At 42.8% G+C, this 17,496-nt stretch overlaps 1 long non-coding RNA gene across 1 annotated transcript in view; it reads left to right on the top strand.

Annotated features, from left to right (window-relative positions):
• LOC132343810 (uncharacterized) overlaps window positions 1–17,496 on the top strand; it is a 111,603-nt gene that overhangs the window by 56,543 nt on the left and 37,564 nt on the right. The window lies entirely within an intron of this gene.

Below are 17,496 nucleotides of genomic sequence, written 5' to 3'. Positions count from 1 at the left end.
CATTAGTCTCCTTTTTGTGTTCAGTTCTTCTAATTAAAAACAAATGTTTGTACAGATGGATTTGAATCAGAAAGATTCTGGAGTTAAAAGCTGTGCTCACAAACAATGCTTGTTTCCCAACAGGAAAATGGGACCTGTTGCCCTCAATCAAACTCAGCCACAGTCAGCTTCAGCACCCCTCTTTGTTCCTTGTTACCCACTCACTTTAGACCCATAGAGCCTCAATTAGTAGTTTACTGTTAAACCAGTTTTTTGAAAAGCAAACCCCCAATTTATAGTATTTGCAGATGTCCATTGTGTTATCATTACCAGTACAAGGGCTTATTTTAAGCTACCATCTTGACTTCCCTGTGGAGCAGGGAAGGAACATGTATATTTGGATTTTGTAATCAGATCCTGTGAAGTTATTACTGACAGTTCTTACTGTAGGAACAAGATTGTTTATCAGTCATTTCTATTTTAGTCTGAATTCCAGCTCCTTAGCTTCCTGTCTCAGACACAATGCCTTTCTGTTTTGAAAGAGAAAAGGTCTTTCCCTGTCAATGAGCAGGTAAAGAAGCTTGTCCAAGGAATAAGAGAAGACTGACTTTCAGATACACATATCCCTGCTGTGTGGAAGAAAGAACACACAAAAAGAAGTCATAAAGGCCAGGTTCTTGTCCTATGGCTTTTGCCTCTGTGACCAAGGGCAAGGCAGCCTCTTGGTTCTTGGGTTTGTCATGAGGATATGAGCCAGCTGGCCTCCCAGGGTTCTAAGTGACCATTCCCCATGGCACCTGACTCCACCAGGCTTAGTCACAAAACCAGCAGTGGAAGTGAACTGTGGCAAAAGGGACCAACCGCATTATTTCATCATGCTTGTCTAACCAATCCAATAGTTTCGATGGGAAAAACAGTAACGAACTGTGTGAGGGAGTAAAGGGGAGAAAGTCCCAAAACTTTGCAACAGTTTTTCCCCTCACTGGTGTTTGTTAATGCTCAGAGAATCTCTTCCTTGGAATCAAGTGGTATGCATTTATCATACAGTCGTTACCTTATTAAGCTATAATAAATGCCTAGTTAAATGCATACAGGCCATTTCTGTTGCAATTTAATTACCAGCACAGTTAATTAGGCAATATACTCCATCACCATTTTTATTCAAAGGGTTTCTTGACTTTATTAAACAGTTTTGAGGAGGACTCCTGGACCTAAAACCCTTAGTTAGGAAAGGGAGAACCATTAACCACCGCTGTCATCTACTGAGTGCCTACTGTGTGTCAGCGCCCTGGAGAAACCACCTGTACCTTCTCACAATACTCACTGAAGGCCCTTGCACAGGAAACGTGTGTGTGTGGTCCCTCTAGGGTCAGTGACACTTGCACCTCGTGTAATGGGAGCAGCTGTGCTTGCGAACCGCGGGGAGAAGATCCAGGTATCGGCTCCTCGTGGCCTCTACTGCCCCCAGCCGAGGCCAGAGGACACGTTTACAGGCTCCTTGGAGTTCCTCTCAGTGCCAGATTTCCCCGGGCAGTGTTTCTAGGAACCACAGGGAGAGTTCAAATGCATCAACACTTCTCATACAGATGAAGGAAAGCAAGTAAAATGGCATCATTAAAAGTTTTGGCCCTAGCTTAAAGTTCTGAAGGATGTCAAAAACATCTGTTCTGAGGATATTCTGGATTTTGCAGCTGCTATTGGGCTTCAGGAGAATGGATGAAGGACTTTAGCGAATAGATACGGATCGATAGGGAAGGAGAATGAAGATGATGAGCGATTGGGTAGGGGTGGCTGAGAGGAGAAGAGCAGAAAGGCAAATTTCCGGACTTCAGACTTGTGCCCATCTACTGTGCTGAAACACAGTGACAGACGAGCTCTGAATAGAAAAGATGAAAATTTGTGGCAGGACTTATGCAGGAGACTGGTAGAAGGCATGGGGCTTGGAATCTGACCTTCACCTATTTTATTCCTCACCTGATTACTAAAGGTAGGGGACTGCTTTCTGATGTTTGGCTCCTCATGGTGAAAGGAGCCTGGGGATTCCTTCCTTTTAAACCAGCATGAGGGTTAAAGGAGGCGACGTACACTAGCTAAACTGACTCGTTCCTCCTTCCAGTCCCCAGTGGATGCTCCATACACAAAGGATAGATGCCAGTACACACTCCCTGATTTGTCACTTTATGTGATGTGTGGTTGGGGCTTCCCAGGTGGCTCAGTGGTAAAGAATCTGCCTGCCAGTGCAGGAGATGCTGGTTTGATCCCTGGGTGGGGAAGATCCCTTGGAGGAGGGCATGGCAACGCACTCTGGTATTCTTGCTGGGATTATCCAATGGACAGAGGAGTAACTGAGCAGCTGAACACACACACAAGATGTGTAATTTTATAAGTACTGTGGAGTTCCTTACAAGGCAAGGGGCTGGCGCCTTAACACTTTAAAGCATTTAAGACAGTATTCTGCCCACATATGAGCCATATTTTAAACATACTTCAGTTTGTTAAATAATCAATTTGTTGATTAATATTGATGACTTCATAATATGATCTGTTATATAGTATTTCTTAAAAAAAAAAACATTTTCTTACCCATTCAGCAGCAATCTGTCTCTGAACTATTAATTTTCGTGTTCAATTTCCTTGTGTTGGGAGGAGGAATTTGATAGCCATGAGGGTAGAGGCCTTGTGTAACTTGCTGACTATTGTGTTTCAAGCATCTGACACTTAGTAGATACTCAGTGCATGGTTGTTGAATAAACATACACTTTTTTCCCCTAGAATGACAATTATGTAAAGGTCATGAGGTCTTCAACTATGGGGAGAAATAATGTACATATTTGAACATCTCACCTGAAGCCAAATTGACAAGGTGAGGTGTTGAAAGCACTCATGTGTCCCAGCTATGCCCTGGGCCCTGAAGACAGAGTGATGAGCTAATTAGACAAAAATCCCTGCCTTTTATGGCACTTTTGTCCTAGAGGGAGAGATGACAGCACAAGATCATTCTATGGAGAGGAAGTAAGGGGTGAAGTGGGATGGAAAGTGACGAGAGCATATGAAAGTGGACATTGCCATGTTAGATAGGGTTCCAAGAAAGACACCAGTCCATCCGCGGGCTTTAGAACAAACACCTGAAGGAAATGAAGGGGTGAGCCATGAGGATATCTGGGAAAAGAACATTTCTGAGTAAAGGAAGTACAAGGATGAAGACCCAGAAAGAGGGACATACCTGGTGAGGATGTTGGAAGAAGTGAAGTGGAGTAAGTGAGAGGAATGGTAACAGGAGAAGAGATCAAAAAGGTGTCAGGAGACCAGATTCCGTAAGTCCCTGAAAGGACCTGGGCTTTTACCTGAGTATGGTGGGGAAGCTCTGCATTTTGAGCAGATAAGTGGCGTCATTTTAACAGGATCACTCAGACTTCTGGGTTGACTGGATGAGAGGGTGGAAAGGATAGGCTCAGTTAGTTGGGTTTCGAGAGGGTAATTGAAGTACGAGGTGAGGTCATGCTGACCAGCTTGTCATGATGGAGATGGTAAGGAGTAGTGATCATCTGGATAGACTTTGGAGGTGGAATGAACCGGATGCTCTGATTTTTTTGGGGGGGTGTGATTGAAAGAGAGGAGACAAAAAGGATCCCAGAATTTCTCACTTGAATAATAAGAAGGGTGTGTTGCCACTTACTGAGCTGGGGAAGATTGTGAGAGAAGCATGTTTTGGGAAACTGAGGCATTTTTTGGATTTCAGTTTTAAACCTTTAATTTTGAAGTGCCTTTTTAGTATCAAAGATGTCAAGGTGTCATGTAGATAGTTGGGTGTACAAAATTAGAATTTAATGAAGAGCTATGGACTAGAGATAAAATTAGAAATGCACCAGTATTTAGACATCATTTAGCTATGAGACTTGGCTTGCAAGGTCACCAAGGGGAATAATTATAAATAGACAAGGAAAGTGACCCAGGGATTGGACCCTGGGGCATATGAGAGAGTTGAGGAGAAACCAGGAAAAAGAAAAATCAATAAGTGAGGTAGGAGGAAACCCATAAGAAATCCATTACTGCTTCAAAGAAGTGGGAGTGATCAGTTGTAAGATGGGTCAAGATGACTGAGAAACTTCTGTACTTGTATTTAGCAAAGAGGAAGGTACTCACATCCTTATCCAGAGCATTTTTATAGGAATAGTGAGAATAAAATCTTGATTGATGTGGGTTCAAAAAGTTGAAGAAAGGAATTACAAATCAAGTTTTCAAGAGGTACTGATGTAAATAATTGTACTGGTACAATTGGTTTTCCATATGGAGATAAAATTGTTCCCAATTCCATACCAAGAAGAAACAAAAAAAAGTCATGTGGATCACAGAGAAAATGTAGAAAGCAAAGTTTAGTGCTTATAGAAGAGAATACAGAAGTATATCTTTATGACAAAGAGGTAGGTAACAACTCCTTAAATAAGATATATAAAATATAAGTCATAAAGAAAAATCTTACATTTTTCTAACACTGAATATTAAATCTGAATGACTGAAGACACTATATTCAAAGTTCAAAAATAAGTCACACATTGTACAGCATTTATGGAGAACAGTATGGAGGTTCCTTACAAAACTAAAAATAGAGCTAACATATTATCCTGCAATCCTGCTGCTGCTGCTGCTAAGTCGCTTCAGTAGTGTCAGACTCTGTGAGACCCCATAGACGGCAGCCCACCAGACTTCCCCGTCCCTGGGATTCTCCAGGCAAGAACACTGGAGTGAGTTGCCATTTCCTTCTCCAATGCATGAAAGTGAAAAGTGAAAGTGAAGCTGCTCAGTCATGCTGACTCTTAGCAACCCCATGGGACTGCAGCCTACCAGGCTCCTCCGTCCATGGGATTTTCCAGGCAAGAGTACTGGAGTGGGTTGCCATTGCCTTCTCCCATGGATTTAGACAAAGAACTTATGATTGCCAAGGGAAATGATGGGGGCAAGGAATAGTTTGAGAGTTTGGGATGGCCAAGTACACACTGCTGTATTTAAAATGGCTTACCAGCAAGGACCTACTGTCTAGCACAGAGAACTCTGATCAATATTATGTGGAAGCTTGGACGGGAGGTGAGTTTGGGGGAGAATGGATACAAGTATATGTAGGAATAAACTCTGGGAGTTGGTAATGGACAGGGAGGCCTGGCGTGCTGCAGTTCATGGGGTCACAAAGAGTTGGACATGACTGCGTGACTGAACTGAACTGAACTGAGCCCCTTTACTGTCCAGTTGAAACTATCACAACATTGTTATTAGCTATATTCCAATACAAAATAAAAAGTTAAATAAAAAAATAAGCTGCAGAGAGGAAGATGGTTGTGATATCTTTAATCAACAACAAAAGTTGGTAGTCAGAATATATAAAGACGTCCTAAAGCCAATAAGAAAAATTAAACCGTTTAATAGGATAATGTGCTAAGGAAATGATCTAATAGTCAATTAACACAAAAGGAAACTAAGAAAGCCAGTCCACATGAACAGGAGTTCAAATGCATCAGTGATGAATAAAAATCACCTTAGAACAAATTCTTCACAAGTCAGTCAAAACATTTAATAAATCCAAGTCTTGATGAAGATATGAAGGCCAGGGATTTTTTATACACTATTTATAGGAGAATAAATAGGTAAAGATTTTGGAGAGCAAATTTAGCAGTGTGCACTAAAGTCAAAAATACTTTACGATGTCACAATTCTACTACTTTGAGTATACCTTAGAAAAACTCAGACTCAGATGTAGAAGTAGATGTCTACAAGGATATCTTTTCCAGGATGACTTTAGTAGCAAAAGATTGGAAACAATATATATGTCTATCAATATGAGAGTGGATAAATTGTATATTGTAAATTATGTGTTTACCTAATACAATTTCACATCCATCACAAGGAATGTCCTGCATACATATGGATGATCTGAAACCTTAATATTGTGTAAAGAATGTGATACATAAAGATGAAAAACTTGCAAATAATGTCTATGTTTTTATGGCTAGGCACTTGCAGTAAAAGTCAAGGTCCAGAGAGAGCGATGTGGTTATATCTGAGGATACATTTAGATGAGTGGGGCTGGAGGAGGGTACACAGGGCCCTTCACTCCTGTCTGCAACCATCTATTTTCTCAGAAGAAGAACCATCTGACACAGTTCTATCAAAATATAAATATCTGTAAGTTTTGGATGGTGAGAATACAAGTGAAATTTTTTTCTTCAATATATCACAATTTGGATAAAGATATGGTGAGTGAATAAATTATATAGATTTTAAAAGAAAAAAAGAACCAGTGAAGAGAAGTGAACATCCAGACAATTTAGCCTTGTTAGTGCTTTCTCACAAATGAATGAATTTGCTGTCCCTGTTGTGGGTGGCCAGACAGGTACTGCTGCTGCTGCTGCTAAGTCGCTTAAGTCATGTCCGACTCTGTGCGATCCCGCAGACAGCAGCCCACCAGGCTCCCTTGTCCCTGGGATTCTCCAGGCCAGAACACTGGAGTGGGTTGCCATTTCCTTTGCCAATGCATGAAAGTAAAAAGTGAAAGTGAAGTCGCTCAGTCTTGTCCAACTCCTAGTGACCCCGTGGACTGCAGCCTACCAGGCTCCTCCGTCCATGGGATTTTCCAGGCAAGAGTACTGGAGGTACTTTTATTACAGATCCTAGTGCAGGGTTTCTTGCTTTGGGAGAGCTCCTTTTAGATGGACTGCAACTTTCCTTACAAATGTAAAGTGCTGCTCCTATATTTAAAACGGATAACCAACAAAAACCTATTGTATAGCACACAGAACTCTGCTCAATGTTAAGCGCCAGCCAGGATGGGAGAGGTGTTTGGGGGAGAATGGATAGGTGTTTGTGTATGGCTGACCCCCTTCCTGGTGGGCTGCAGTCCATGGGGTAGCTAAGAGTCCGGCACGACTGAGCAACTTCACTTTCACTTTTCACTTTTCACTTTCATGCATTGGAGAAGGAAATGGCAACCCACTCCAGTGTTCTTGCCTGGAGAATCCCAGGGACGGGGGAGCCTGGTGGGCTGCCGTCTATGGGGTCACACAGAGTCGGACACGACCGAAGCGACTTAGCAGCAGCAGCAGCAGAGCCCCTTCACAGTTCACCTGAAGCTATCACAACATTGTTAATCGGTTATACCCCAATACAAAATGTTTTTGGTGTTAGAAAAATTAAAAACATTAAAGGGCTAATAGTAGGTCTTTGACCAAAGACTATCTGAGGGTATTCCAGGTATGAACATGTCAGTGGCAGTACATGTGATTCTCTAGGGTGCTGTGAAGACCACAGCTGGCCTAGGGTGGGCATGTATGTGTGTGAGAGAGGGATCTATCAGGATGTATGCGGGCATCCAGAGGAAAGGCTCTCCTTTGGTCCCCTCCTCGCTCACTGGTAACCAGAGCCTCTGTCCTCTGTGGTTCCCTCCGGAGCATCTTTTGTTGACCTCCATCCTCCCCACCCCCTGGTACTTTCAGGCGCCAGGTCGTATAGACCATCACTGTGTGTCACAGGTGAGGACAGTAAAGGCAGCTGAGTGAGAGACAGGAAGCTGTCTGAGTTACCGCCTCCAACAAGACTTTGACTGCAAATGACAAAATAAATAATAAAGAAAAAACCCAAACCCTCAAACCAGCGTACTTAAAAAATAAAATGTCTTTATGGGAGAAGGAGGTTGCTTCTTTTGGATCACATCATCAAACCACAGGGAAAGGCAGACCTGGAACAGAGCTGGCCTTGGGGATGACTGGACCTGGGGTCAGACCTCATCAGAGCCTTCCATCTCCTTTCTGATGTTTGGGTGATAGCCAAGCTTCTATGCTAAGAATTATGGCTACAGGCAGATTCTGACTTACATCCTGACAGCCTCACTCTGGAAAATGAAGAGAAAGACGCGAACGGACCCAAATGGCACCCTCACATTGTACAGTGCAGCCCATGCTTCTTTTCCTTTCTTGAACAAATCTGGAAACATTCCAGGAAAGGTCTCTCATCAGCCTGTCTTAGTGTATATGCCATATACTGGCTGTAAGATCATGAGTAGGTTTACCTAACTTCTCTTTGCTTTAATTTCCTTTACAAGGGAATAATAAAGGGGAATAATAATATAGTATTATTATATTATAATGGGTTTCCCTGGTGGCTCAGAGGTTAAAGCATCTGCCTGCAATGTGGAAGACCTGGGTTCGATCTCTGGGTCGGGAAGATTTCCCTGGAGAAGGAAATGGCAACCCACTCCAGTATTCTTGCCTGGAGAATCCCATGGACAGAGGAGCCTGGTGGCTACAGTCCACAGGGTCATAAAGAGTGAGACATGACTGAGCGACTTCACTTTCTTTCTTTCATTATATTATAATAATCTTACATAACTCACAGGGTTATTGGGATGATCTAGGCAAAGCATTTAAAACCCTGCTGGGCTCAGAGTAAAGATGTTTTAAAAACAACAAGTCTTGGATTGATGTAATAAAGCTGGTTAAGAGCTCTGCTTTGTTGAGCCTGGTTGAAGATGCCCTACTCAGTAGCAGAAGGCTGCAGTCTATTCCAGAAGGAGAGGAGGCTGGGCAGATCTGAAGGGTGGCCACAGGCCACAGGTGCTCACCCTGGGATTTTCATCTTTTAGGCTCTATGTGTCCTCTTGGTTCTTAGAGAATATTCAGGGCTCTAATTCCACTCTTTCCTCTGGTACCTGTGCATTTATAACTGGTTTTGGCAAGTCATCATTTTGTTTGTTGTTTTTCAGTTGCTAAGTCATGTCAGACTCTTGAGACCCTATGAACTGCAGCACGCCAGGTTTCCCTGACCTTCACTATCTCCCAGTGTGCTCTAACTCATCCATTGAGTTGCTGATGCCATCCAATCATCTCATCGTCTGTCATCCCCTTCGCCTCTCACCCTCAGTCTTTCCCAGCATCAGGGTCTTTTCCAAAGAGTTGGCTCTTTATATCAAGTGACCAACTATTGGAGCTTAAGCTTCAGCACCAGTCCTTCCAATGAATATTGAGGGTTGATTACCTTTAGGATCAACTGGTTTGATCTCCTTGCAGTCCAAGGGACTCTCAAGAGTCTTCTCCAGTACCACAGTTCAAAAAACATCAATTCTTTAGTGCTCAGCCTTCTTTATGGTCCAACTGTCACACCTACACGACTACTGGAAAAACTGTATCTTTGACAAATGGACCTTTGTTGACAAAGTGATGTCTCTGCTTTTTAGCATGCTGTCTAGGTTTGTCATAGCTTTTCTTCCAAGGAGCAAGCATGGCTTGGAAGAAATTTCATGGCTGCAGTCACCATCTGTAGTGATTTTGGAACCTAAGAAAATAAAATCTGTCTCTGTTTTCACTTTTTCCCCATCTATTTGCCATGATGTGACGGGACTGGATGCCATGATCTTAGTTTTTTGAATGTTGAATTTTAAGCTAGCTTTTTCACTCTCCACATCCTCTGGATGGGTTTAACGGCCCATTATCCTAAACTCTTTTGATTAGAGCACACAGCTCTGTGGGATCCAGCTCCTTACCTGCAGCAATGGTCATCAGATTCCAACATTATTAAGACATTTCTAGTTTGTAAGTCTCTTCTCCTAACCCTTAGCACCAGCTTCTAAGGCTTGGCAGCTTAGTGTTCTCTTAAACATACACCCCTGGGACGATAAAGCAAGACCACCACTTTTGGCAAGGAACTCTACGTATACAGGTATTCATTCAGTTAACGAGACGCGTTTAGACCTTGTCTGTGTACCTGTACTGAAAAAGACTGTGGAAAGAAAAAGGAGGAAAGCTGAAGGCGGAAGGCAAAGAAAGACATTAACTTGCAGTGATCATTCTCACTGCACTTCTGCATCATTGTATTTGACTTTGCAAAGAGCCTGTGATGAAAGGATGCGTATTCCCATTTGCCAATGGAGAGATTAAGGCTCAGAGCAGATAAGTAATCTGCTCAAGTTCACAGACTGGAGGAGAAGGAGGAGAGGAGGACAAGAATGAGAATGAGGAAGTATGGTGGAGGTTGTATCATATCCTTGACTTTAATTAATTTTCAATTATTTATGCAGCTTTCATTAAGTGCTAACTATGTAAGGTCCAAAGAGAGGAGGTTAGCTCACCTGTCCCCCGGGTCCCATCTGGTGACTGGCCTCTGTGGGTCACAGAAAACATAAAAGTGGATATCCACTGTGGTACATGCATTCAATGCAACACTGCTCAACCATAATAAAGAATGAAATAATGCCGTTTGAAGCAACATGGAAGGACTTACAGATTATCATATTGAGTGAAGTAAATCTGTAAGAAAAAGACAAATACCATATATCACTTATACATGTAATCTAAAATATGACACAAATAAACCTATTTACAGAACTCTAACAGACTCACAGACATGGAGATCATATTTGTGGTTGCCAAGGTGGTAGGAGGGGGGCGGGGTGAAGTGGGATTAGCAGGTGCAAACTATTTATAGAGAGTGGATAAACAACAAGGACCTACTGTAGAGCACAGGGAACTATATTCAATATCCCGTGAGGAACTGCAATGAAAAAGAATATAAAAAAGAATGTATATATGTGTGTGTGTATATGTATATATATATCTGACTCACTTCGCTATACAACAGAAATTAACACATTGTAAGTCAACTATATTCAATAAAAAATAAAAATAGTCATAGTTCCTTTATAATATAAATAATATTCTTATTTCTTTAAAAAAAGTAGACCTCTACTGTGCTGAACTATTTGACTTTACAGAAGATCCATCCCCTCCCTTGCTTCCCTTCAGTGTCTCTCTGGATGCAGCCCCCGTCTCACAAAGCCAGGTTCTTGAATCCCAGGAAAGAGGGGGAAGAAGGGACGGACCTTCCATTTTTCATTCAGATTCAAACTTCTGTTTTGCAAGAACAAAGGTCAACTTCCATGGACCAAGAGCTATTATTTTGCTGAGAAAGCTGTTCTTTAGACTAAAGATGCTGACATTCTATGGGAAAAAAAGCCAGATTCATGCCTGGAAGCAAATTTGTAAGAAATATACTTCTGTGTTGCCAAGGCAGAATTTTCTCTCATCTCTCCCCCAACCCAGTCAACCCCATGTTTTCACCAGCATGCATATTCTTTTGGGGAAATAAATGTAACTAATCCCAGATCTAATTAATGACAGGCATATTTTTAAACATGCCTCATCATTTCTGGTTGCACATATGTCTTTCCTATCTTCTTAATTTAGGCACATAATCATGCATAGAACATGACCACTGTGGTAGCCAGAACAAACTCTTTACATTGTTAATTAGCTATTTATTTGGGGGATTCACTTTTCTGGGTGTTTTGCCTCAGGTTTCCCATATGTGAAGCGACTCAAGTGGCTCTCAAACCAGGTTCTGCAGAGGCTTTTTTGGGGCCCCTGAGGGATGGGAGGAGATGCAGAGAGTGAAATACACGAAGCCTCTTTCACCCCTAAGCTCTGCTTTGGGCAGAGCACATGTGTTTTTATCTGCTTGATAAAGTTATGCTTCCTAATAAGATTACATTTGAAGAAAGGATTTTGTTCATCTCTCCTTCCATTGTAACATCCCATGGCTTTAGTTCTCCAAACTGAATTTCTCTAATGTGTTTGGATGCACCACTACTCTGAAACAGATTTTTCCTTCCTCAGCTGAATTCATCAGTTCATCACTTTATCACTGAATTTGTGGGGGCTATGGTGAAGGGAGGGAGTCTCAGTGTTCAGAGCTGCCCCTGGGAAGTCTTCTGAAAGATGTGGAGATGTGACTGTAGGAAGTGATTTGATAACACAAGTTGAATTCTCACCAGGGCCAGCTTAAGCACAAGTACAGCCCAGGTAGCCTGATGTGAGGGTTTTCAGAAGTCCACATTTCCCCAGAAAATGTTTTACCTTGCCCACCAATGTCTGATGATTGACATGCCACTGGTGGGAGTTGAGCTTATAAATTTAGATTTTAATCTCATTTAATGTGTTAATAGCCCTGTGGGTGAGTCCCTAGAGAGCAAAGCACACATGTGCTCTTTTCCCAGTTACTGGATAACTGAGAACAGGGTTTTCTGCAAAACTTTGTGGTCTTCCCTGGTGATTCAGATGGTAAAGTCTGCCTGCAATGTAGGAGACCTGGGTTCGATCCCCGGATTGGGAAGATGCCCTGGAGAAAGGAGTGGCTACCCAGTCCAGTATTCCTGCCTGTACAATTCCACGAACAGAGGAGCTTGATGGGCCACAGTCCATGGGGTCACAAAGAGTCGGACATGACTGAGCAACTAACACTTTTTTTTAAGCTAGTAGGATATTATGGGGTGTGAGAGAGAACTGAAGACACCAAAAATGGTCAGTTCCCCAGTTTACTGATCCTTTCTCTATAGGCAAATTTCAGCAATCAGAGACTCTTGGACTGTCTAACAGGAAGGCCCCTTGGGGTATGTTCTCCAACCTCTGACCAGCACTGAACACTGTCCTGATACATTGTGACCCTGGTTTTGCAAATACTCTTGCGGAATAGAATTCGCCATCTCACAATCAAGCCAAGTCCTTTTAGGGAGCGTTCTGGCTAAATGGAAAGTTTTTCTCTATATTGACTTAAAACTTTCAGTGTTCCAGTAATTTTCACCCTTTATTCTGGGAACAATGCAGGCTTAATCCACTGCTTCTCCCTAAATAGTCTACCCAGGGCTTAGAGGGAAGCATCCATCATGGCCCCCCTTGACTCTGCTCCTCCATCTCATCTGGCTTTTCCACTCTAGTAAAACCTTCCAGTTTTCTTCTATTTTCTCTCCTAACCAGGCTTCTAAAACTAGCCTCTCTGGCCCTGAATCTGAATTCACTTATTTTGGGCTGTCAGAGTCTCTTCTTAAGTTCCAGGCCCAGAACTCAGCATAATAACCCAGAGCACAAGGAACGCCGGGCTCTTCCTCTGCTGAGGCTGACGTGCCAGTTACGCTTTTCTTGACCAGGACGCCATTAGCCTTTCTCTAGCAGTTGCCTCCAACTGTTGTTAAGCTTGCACTCAAGATAAATGTCTCAGTCTTTCTTTATGTGAATGGCTCTTATATTAGTTTTCTCTAATCATGTTCCCAAGGGATTGATTTTTTAAATTTAGATGGAAGGGGTGATGGTTAACTTGACTAGGCCATCACACACCTAGTTATTTGGTTAAATATTATGTTGGGTGTATTTGGGAGAGCCTTTCTGGAAGAGATTAACATCTGAATTGGTGGACTGAGTAAAGCAGATGACCATCCCTAATATAGGTGTGCATCATCCAACCCACTGAAGGCCTGGAAAGAACCAACAGGCAGAGGAAGGTTGAATGACCTCTGTCTGAATGCTTCAGCTCAGGCATCCCTTTTCCTCTTATCCTTGACCTTCCTGGTTGTCAGCCCTTCTGACTCAGACTGGAATCTAAACCACTGGCTCTCAGGCCTTCATACCATACCACTGGTTTCTCCAGACTGGAGATAGCAGGCTGTGGGATATGACCCAACATCTTATGATAAATTATTAATATCTCCTATTGTTTTTTCCCCTCTGGAGAGCCCTGACTGATACACATTTCTCAACATTTTCTCCTATCAATCTTAGTATTGTTAATATCAGACAGTGTCTTCAATGTAGGGTGCCAACCTACTCACCGCATGGATTCATCTTAGGCAGATGCCTGAAGAATTCACTTTCTATGAATTTGATCTGGTTGCTATACCCTGGGACCTTATAGCAGTGCCTGGCCCAGGACAGGCCCTTAATAAGCAACTGCTGGAATTATAAACAGATGAGCCACTGTTTGACCCATTCATCTTCACCCAAATGAAGGACTGGGTCAGGAAGAGTCTTTATGGTCCAACAATCTGCAGGTGCGGTCAATACATACAGCTGTGAATTCACTTCTTGCATCCCTGGGCTATGCTATGCTATGCTAAGTCACTTCAGTCGTGTCCGACTCTGTGTGACCCAATAGATGGCAGCCCACCAGGCTTCCCCATCCCTGGGATTCTCCAGGCAAGAACACTGGAGTGGGTTGCCATTTCCTTCTCCAATGCTTCAAGTGAAAAGTGAAAGTGAAGTCGCTCAGTCATGTCTGACTCTTAGTGACCCCATGGGCTGCAGCCTACCAGGCTCCTCCGCCCATGGGATTTTCCAGGCAAGAGTACTGGAGTGGGGTGCCATTGTCTTCTCCATCCCCGGGCTATATGTCATCCCATATTTCTCTATCTTATCTTAAAGAATTTCATGAGTTGTTTCATTAAATCACTTAAAAATTAAGATACAATTTATCTAAGAAGAAAATGAGATTGTTTTTATAATTTTCTAGTTAACTTGCATAGGATTTCTATGATCACTTTCTTATAAAAAGAGATTTAGATTGCTTTCTCCACCCTGGGATAGAGTTTCAACCTGAACCCAAAGACCTGAATTTGTTTAAGGTGACTAAATATTAAATTTCTAATTGTTAATAAATGCACACACACAGGCACACATAGACATATGCAGCGATGGCATGATGAAGAAATATTAGCATTTAATAACAGCACTGAAGAGTGGCTTGCTGCTGCTGCTGCTGCTGCTAAGTCGCTTCAGTCATGTCTGACTCAGTGCGACCCCATAGACGGCAGCCCGGCAGGCTCCCCCATCCCTGGGATTCTCCAGGCAAGAACACTGGAGTGGGTTGCCATTTCCTTCTCCAATGTGTGAAAGTGAAAAGTGTAAAGTGAAGTCACTCAGTCATGTCCAACTCTTTGCGACCCCATGGACTGCAGCCTGCCAGGCTCCTCTGTCCGTGGGATTTTCCAGGCAAGAGTACTGGAGTGGGTTGCCATTGCCTTTTCCGGAAGAGTGGTTTGAGGATTTGTTAATTTCTTCTTTCTATCTTTTTCTTTCATTCCAGTTGCTTTATTATGTGCATGAGTTACTCATTTTATAATGAGACATAGGGATTTTTAAAAAGTGAGTGTGTTTACCACCATCCTTTAACTTATATTGGACTTTAATTCCTTCTTAGTTACATTATCCTACCCCTCAAGTTAAAGTTTATTAACGTTGTGAGAGGAAACAGAGCAAAACAAAAAGTTAAAGACTAAGATTTCTCACTACTCTCTCTTAACCTGATGTTACCTTCCCAAATCTATACACTTATCCTCTCCTATTGTCTTTAAAATCACACTTGCTGTTTTTTGGGAAAATTTTAATATCTTCAGTCTCCTCCAAGCTGTAGCCTTTCTGACAATAGTTTACCAGTTACATAGTTTCATGGGATTCACAAGACGCTTAGAATGCATACATATACATATGAAAAGTGAAAGTGTTAGTTACTCAGTCATGTCCAACTCTTGGTGACCCCATGGACTATAGCCTGCCAGGCTCCTTTGTCCATGGAGTTCTCAAGGCAACAATGTTGGAGTGGGTAACTAGTCCCTTCTCCAGGGAATCTTCAAGGCCCAGGGATTGAACCTGGGTGTCCCACATTGCAGGCAGATTCTTTACCATCTGAGCCACCTGGGAAGCCCAGTCACACACAGGCACGCACACACACACATACACACACATCTGTATGAAATTGGTCTGGGGACATAGTTATGGAGTATGAGGTCTGCAAAGCTCCAAGTTTATAGAAGATTCAGAAAAAGCTGTGATCTCTAAATTCAGAAAGCATCTAGATTAGTTGGGTGGTAGGACTTCCACTGGAGAAGGCGATGGCACCCCACTCCAGTACTCTTGCCTGGAAAATCCCATGGACGGAGGAGCCTGGTAGGCTGCAATCTATGGCGTCACTACGAGTCGGACACGACTGAGCGACTTCACTTTCACTTTTCACTTTCACACATTGGAGAAGGAAATGGCAACCCACTCCAGTGTTCTTGCCTGGAGAATCCCAGGGGCGGGGAAGCCTGGTGGGCTGCCGTCTATGGGGTCGCACAGAGTCGGACACGACTGAAGCGACTTAGCAGCAGCATCAGCAGGACTTCTGTATTGGGAGCTGTGGTGGGCCATCCAACAGGGTAAATCAGATGTGAGATTGTGTAAGAAAACTATATCAATACATTTACCCAAGAAAGCATAATAAAGCTCAAGGAAAGAAATATTAAAGCTTTAGGTCATCATGAGCAAATTTTGGAGAGGGTTCAGGGTCTTTCCCTAACATCTTGATGAGATAGAAAGAGTAGCTTGGTTATTCTGATGCATTATATGCAGAAATGTAATCACAGAGAAAATACCTTAGTTGGCCAAATATTACCCACTGGCATATGTGGCACTAGATAGAAGTCAGGATTCCTAGGGTGGAACTGTTACCACTTCTTTCTTTCTCCGTGTCATACACACACATGCAGCTCCACCCCCATTCCCAATTCTGCTGCTTCTCCTTCAAGTTCAATGCCCTCCTGCCAGAAGTTGTCACCTGTCTTTTCTCAGAAGGCCTTGGTAAAGTTACACAGCTGAGCCTGGCAGGCGACTGCCCCAGGCCAAACAAACAAACAGAAGAGAAATCTTTCAGGCTGGGCACCAGGGAAAAGTGATCTTGATGCCGTCCGTGGCGTGAGCCGAGGCAATTGATGACTTGGCATTCTGTCTCCGAGTCATCAATCATACAGAATCAATCTCGGCTCCCTCAGGAGCTGGCCCCCGGCTCACATAATTCTCTCTCCCTGCCACCAACCTGAACAGTCTGATCCCAGTGGTGGGAACTGTTTTGTTCTGCGTTCAGCATTGATTCACTTGGCCTTCAGTAGTATTTTCTACATTCCCCAGAAATGTCACTTAATTTATTCTCTCCAAGGTGGCTAAGTTGCCTGGGTCTCACGGCATCAACTGGGGCAGGCGAGCAGAGAAACGTGTCTGCTTTTTTGTGTCAAAGGCACAAGCCTTGGACCCCTAGCCTGAAAGTCAGGACTCTGCTCCCAGGCTCCTGTGTTCTTCTCTGAGGATGGGCAGGGGATCAAGCCCAGGGGATATGGCCTGTTATGTCCCACAGCCTTGCGTGGTTTCCGTGAATTCTAATACTTCCGAGCTGTGTGATCTTGAACATGTTACCTAATCACTTAATGCCTCAGTTGTCTCTTCTGTTAAATAGTGATAGGAATAGCATCTACATAGCATCTACATGGAGTTTTAGGATTAAATTAGATCCAGGCAAAGTTGCTTAGTATGGTATAGGGCAGTATGATCAGTGTCTCTTCTGTTAAATAGTGATAGGAATAGCATCTACATCATGGAGTTTTAGGATTAACTTAGATCCAGGCAAAGTTGCTTTGTATGGTATACGGTAGTATGATCAGTGAGTGTAAGTTATTAATACTGTGATTATTAGGAAACAAGATGTATAGGGTTGATTGTATTTATTATAATGTCAGTGGCCATGAGGGGAATGACCTTGAGAAAGTGACCTGTGCAGAAAGAACTATTCTTCTTTTTTTTAATCACAAATAAGCCTTTTCATTATTTAGCTTCTTGCACTATTCACATAACAGAAACTGATAAACCCATGTTGCTATTTAATCACTAAGTCATGTCTGACTCTTTT

This window comes from Bos taurus, chromosome 24 (genome assembly GCF_002263795.3).
Source record: "Bos taurus isolate L1 Dominette 01449 registration number 42190680 breed Hereford chromosome 24, ARS-UCD2.0, whole genome shotgun sequence".
Classification (NCBI taxonomy): domain Eukaryota; kingdom Metazoa; phylum Chordata; class Mammalia; order Artiodactyla; family Bovidae; genus Bos; species Bos taurus.
This window is presented reverse-complemented; position numbering and strand designations above follow the sequence as displayed.